Source organism: Neoarius graeffei, chromosome 19 (genome assembly GCF_027579695.1).
Source record: "Neoarius graeffei isolate fNeoGra1 chromosome 19, fNeoGra1.pri, whole genome shotgun sequence".
NCBI classification, from domain to species: Eukaryota; Metazoa; Chordata; class Actinopteri; order Siluriformes; family Ariidae; genus Neoarius; species Neoarius graeffei.
This window is the reverse complement of record NC_083587.1, coordinates 65,879,902-65,885,901: the sequence shown is the minus strand read 5'-3', so window position 1 is coordinate 65,885,901 and position 6,000 is coordinate 65,879,902.

The following is a 6,000-nucleotide window of genomic DNA, read 5'->3' as shown; positions in this document are numbered from 1 at the left end:
CTGACATAGATCTGTTGCTTGTTTTGAATATGGCTGCACTTGGAGCAGTCTGTCGGTGTCGTTGAGCAGTCTGGGCTGAAGTAAAGGTCTTTTATGCACCGAACACGTTTCGCAGCGAGATATTCCAATGGTGCCTGGCACGTTTGTTTTTTTTTTTTTTAAATAAAACAAAGTTGCTTTGTTGATCTGTGTTCTCATTAAAATGACAGTTTAGCAGCTCATTCAAGCAAGCATGTTGCGAAGAGCTTCCTGGAGGAAAATATAATAAACGCGTTGAAAACAAGAAACAATCTCAGTGCGTCAAGACTGCAGGGAAACGAAACAAGCACTCAGATGTGTTCTCTTTACAAATAGCATAAATGGCACACTTTCTCTCCTGTAAAGGAAGAAGACACAAAAGCAACTCACCGAGCGGGTGGTGAGGAATTCAGTAAATAATAATAATAATTATTATTATTATTATTATTATTATTATTATTATTATTATTATTATTAATAGACCTGTTACTTTCCCAAGGCGCCCCCTCTCGTCCGACCAGGTTTTACATATGCTAGACTACTGTTGAAGTTGAAGGCAGTACCAAAAAACACCACTAGAGGTCTTTTAAATATCACAATTTTATATTTTTTTTATTTTTATTTAAATCCTTGTAATTTTCATGCACACTGGTTTCTTTAATCTCTTATTTTGTGCAATGCCTTATTTATATTGCATTTACGAATTACAACACTTGTTTACATTTTTTATTTTGGGAGTACTGTAAATGTAATACTTTATGTAAGCCATTTATATTATGTTTCATATATTCAGTTCATATTTTGTATTTGTTTCTTTAATTCAGTATTAAATATTTTGAATGTGCAATTTCTTTATTTAATGCCTTTAATTAAGTATTTTGAACGTGCAATTTTTTTGTTTAAATAAAAGAATGTTTTAAGACAAAGCTATTCCATTTCTTGTTAGATACACTATCAGTGGCTTTAACTGGTGTTGGGGAGGGGGCGCCACCTAAAATCTTGCCTAGGGTGTCAAATTGGTAAGGGCCGGGCCTGGTGGTGCATAACATCATTAAATGATTTAAGGAATCTGGAGGAATTTCAATGCATAAAGGGCAAGGCCACAAGCCTAATCTGAACCCCCGGGATCTCTGATCCCTCAGACGGCACTGTATCAAGAACCATCATTCATCTATAGCTGATAAAACCACATGAGATTGGGATTACTTTGGCAAACCTTTGTTCATGACTTCAATATGGAGTTACATCCACATTAGCTCGTTTTAAGTCATTCAAATTCTGTAAAGCTGCTTTGCTACAATGTTTATTGTTAAAAGCGCTATACAAATGACTTGACTTGACATCCACAAACACCACTTAAAACTTTACTGTACAAAAAGGAAGCCTTACGTTAACTGTGTTCAGAAGCACCATTGACTTCTCTGCACTCAGAGGCGTCTGGGATGGACTATCACACAGTGGAAATGTGTATTGTGGTCAGATGAATCTTTATACCAGGTCTTTTTTTGTAAGAAATGGATGCTGTGTGCTCCGGACCAAAGAGGGAAAGGACCGTCCAGACTGTTACCAAGAACCAGTCCAAAAGCCAGGGTGTATCATGGTATGGGGTTGGGTCAGTGCCCTTGACAAAGGTAACTTACACTTCTGTCATGGAGCATTAATGCAGAAAAGTACACTGAGAGTTTGCAGCGACATCTGTTGCCTTCAAGACGACGTCTTTTCCAGGCAGATTTCAACAAGACAATGCAAAACCACGTTCTGCTCACATTACAAAGCCGTGCCTGTGGAAGAAGAGGGCGTGTCCCCCCCCGTCCCCAGAAGAGAATGTGTGGAGAATTTAGAAATGAAAAATATGACAGTGATGACCCCGAACTGTTACACACCTTAAGACCTGTTTACACTAAGAACGGGACAAAAATAACACCTGAAACATTTCATCACTTGGAGCCTTCAGTCCATAAACATCTTTTAAGTGTTGTGAGAAGGAATGGAAATATTATAAACATTATAACATGGTAAATGCTTTACCATCCCAACTTTTTTTAAATATGTTGCAAGAATCAAAATTTAAATGTGTTTATTTTGGGGGGGAAAAAACAGTAAAATGCATGATGTAAAACAAATAATGTGCTGTTGTATTGTTTTGAGTGCAATACAGGTCAAAGATTATTTACAAATCATTGTTTTCAGGTTTAATTTCAATATTACCATCCCAACTTTTTTTTTTTGAGTTTGGGTTATGTTTTAAAAATGTGACCCCTCACCGAATCCAGGGACAAATGTCGGCCGAAATGAATCCGAGATAATCGCAAAAGGAGCATTTTTTTTTTTCGAAATTTGTGATTTTTGTTTTTTTCCATCATGTGCAAGTTGAGATCTTGAAGAATGCAATCAGTATTTCAGATAATAGATTGTTTTGTTGGAAAAGCATACATTTTTTGTTGCAAATTGTCTCGTTTTTGTCAGGACTGTAGCCTGCTGGGGGGTGTGGGTAAATTACCATATGGGCCATTCACATGATGATTTACAGTGGTGCTTGAAAGTTTGTGAACCCCTTAGAATTTTCTATATTTCTGCATAAATATGACCTAAAACATCATCAGATTTTCACACAAGTCCTAAAAGTTGATAAAGAGAACCCAGTTAAACAAATGAGACAAAAATATTATACTTGGTCATTTATTTATTGAGGAAAATGATCCAATATTACATATCTGTGAGTGGCAAAAGTATGTGAACCTTTGCTTTCAGTATCTGGTGTGACCCCCTTGTGCAGCAATAACTGCAACTAAACGTTTGCGGTAACTGTTGATCAGTCCTGCACACCGGCTTGGAAGAATTTTAGCCCATTCCTCCATACAGAACAGCTTCAACTCTGGGATGTTGGTGGGTTTCTTCACATGAACTGCTCACTTCAGGTCCTTCCACAACATTTTGATTGGATTAAGGTCAGGACTTTGACTTGGCCATTCCAAAACATTAACTTTATCCCTCTTTAACCATTCTTTGGTAGAATGACTTGTGTGCTTAGGGTTGTTGTCTTGCTGCATGATCCACCTTCTCTTGAGATTCAGTTCATGGACAGATATCATGACATTTTCCTTTAGAATTTGCTGGTATAATTCAGAATTCATTGTTCCATCAATGATGGCAAGTCGTCCTGGCCCAGATGCAGTAAAACAGGCCCAAACCATGATACTACCACCACCATGTTTCACAGATGGGATAAGGTTCTGATGCTGGAATGCAGTGTTTTCCTTTCTCCAAACATAACGCTTCTCATTTAAACCAAAATGTTCTATTTCAGTCTCATCCATCCACAAAACATTTTCCCAATAACCTTCTGGCTTGTCCACGTGATCTTTAGCAAACTGCAGATGAGCAGCAGTGTTCTTTTTGGAGAGCAGTGGCTTTCCCCTTGCAACCCTGCCATGCACACCATTGTTGTTCAGTGTTCTCCTGATGGTGGACTCATGAACCTTAACATTAGCCAATGTGAGAGTGGCCTTCAGTTGCTTAGAAGTTACCCTGGGGTCTTTTGTGACCTCACCAACTATTACATGCCTTGCTTTTGGAGTGATCTTTGCTGGTCGACCACTCCTGGGGAGGGTAACAATGGCCTTGTATTTCCTCCATTTCTTTCGATTACGTTCATTATGTCTTATATTAAATATAGTTAGTTTTTTTTTTCTTTTTTATCAGACATCTAATTTTGGGGTTTGTTTACCTGACATGTTTCGACGTACAACTTCCGTCTTCCTCAGAGTGTCACCGGATGTTATTGGTGACGCATCTTTTATCAGCTGCTGTTTCTGAAGGCGTGGCCTTCCTGTCTGGTTTGACAGGTCGGTCAGAAACAGCAGCTGATAAAAGATGCGTCACCAATAGCATCCGGTGACACTCTGAGGAAGACGGAAGTTGTACGTCGAAACATGTCAGGTAAACAAACCCCAAAATTAGATGTCTGATAAAAAAGAAAAAAAAAACTAACTATATTTCCTCCATTTGTACACAATCTGTCTGACTGTAGATTGGTGGAGTCCAAACTCTTTAGAGATGGTTTTGTAACCTTTTCCAGCCTGATGAGGATCAACAACGCTTTTTCTGAGGTCCTCAGAAATCTCCTTTGTTCGTGCCATGATACACTTCCACAAACATGTGTTGTGAAGATCAGACTTTGATAGATCCCTGTTCTGTAAATAAAACAGGGTGCCCACTCACACCTGATTGTCATCCCATTGATTGAAAACACCTGACTCTAATTTCACCTTTAAATTAACTGCTAATCCTAGAGGTTCACATACTTTTGCCACTCACAGATATGTAATATTGGATCATTTTCCTCAATAAATAAATGACCAAGTATAATATTTTTGTCTCATTTGTTTAACTGGGTTATATTTATCTACTTTTAGGACTTGTGTGAAAATCTGATGATGTTTTAGGTCATATTTATGCAGAAATAGAGAAAATTCTAAAGGGTTCACAAACTTTCAAGCACCACTGTAAGTCTTTTGTTGTTTTTTTTCGCGAATCAGCTGTATGATACGGGCTGAGCGCATGGCTACTTAACTGCATACAGGCGTGTGATTTCACTATGGAATGAGTTACTAAACAGAGCGCAGAGGAGCAAACACCGTGAAGCAAACAGACACTCAGTATTTACATCAGAGATAACCATTTCTAGCAAAAAAAACCCCGCAACCTCGTTTTCCAGATTGAATGGAATACTTGAATGATTGGATGATACACGGACCGTTCTAGGATTACATTCCATCGGAGGCATTGGTGTGTGCAAGGCGCCGTTTCTCTTTCTGATGGGGTAAGTTTATTAATCTAAGGCTGTGTGGTTATTTTTGCATGTAACGGAGAGTGTTGTGGTTTGGTTAAGCCTAGGTCACAACCGGACATACGATTTTTTGGCCATGTGATTTTTGGCGTTTCCCAAATCGCTGCATTTTTTTTGTTGTTGTTCATGGAGAAAGACGCGCGTTGGCTGTAAGTTTGTCTTGCAACCTGAAAAAAACGTAAGCGCCTGTAGAGTTTTTTTGACATGACAAAGAACCTCTGCGGCCGGTCTGCGGCTCGAAAATCAGCACATCACACGCACGCTCTCGTGCGTTTCATGCGCGCTCTCCGTGTGTTTCTTGCGTTTTTTGCGTGTAGACCGGCCGTAGGGGCGCGTACTGTACGGCCGGTTGTGACCGAGGCTTTACATGAAACTAGTGTTGTGTTAGTTGTGTCATCATCGTGCTATCTTTCTTTCTTACGGTGTGAGTAATTTTTCAACCACAAAACGTTAAAGTATACTTTAGGACTTATTTTTGTACTTCATAATTGTTTTGGGCACACTTTGCATGGAAGGAAAATTGACGTGGTAATCTTTGTTTACATGAAAGTAGTATCGTGCTAGCTCATAGGGGGTAGGGCTTTCCTTAATGTCATGCAGATGAGCACCATTATGTGCCCGCCCTGCACCCAGAGTAGCTGAGATGGAAAACTTTGAGGGCGATTTTCTCCCTTTTCTGTTTTAAGAAGTATACACTTTCAAAAGGCCACACATTCTTCAAATATTGTCAGATCTCCACATGGAAGGCATCATTGGAAAGCTTAGAAACTGTACTTTCTGAATCTGTCAATAACTCAAAATGCCCCCGGGCCGACATGTGTCCCTGGATTCTGTGATCTGCCACAAATTATTCTTTTAGTTTACTACTATCAAAAACACCTTCCAAAAGAAGCAAAACATGACTCTTCAACGTACCTTCATCTTAATACGAACTCTGTCAGGGACACCTGACCTATTCCTTAAATGATTTTATCAGTCTTTTCCATCTTTCAGTTGATTAAAGGTCAGAGGTTAGATGTACAGCAGGAATCTCGTGTGTGCTTGTGTTTTGTGCTATCTATTTTTGGTCTATAATCACATGATTTGATGTCACCCAGAAGGTTTCTTCCTCATGTCTCTCAGGGAGATTTTTT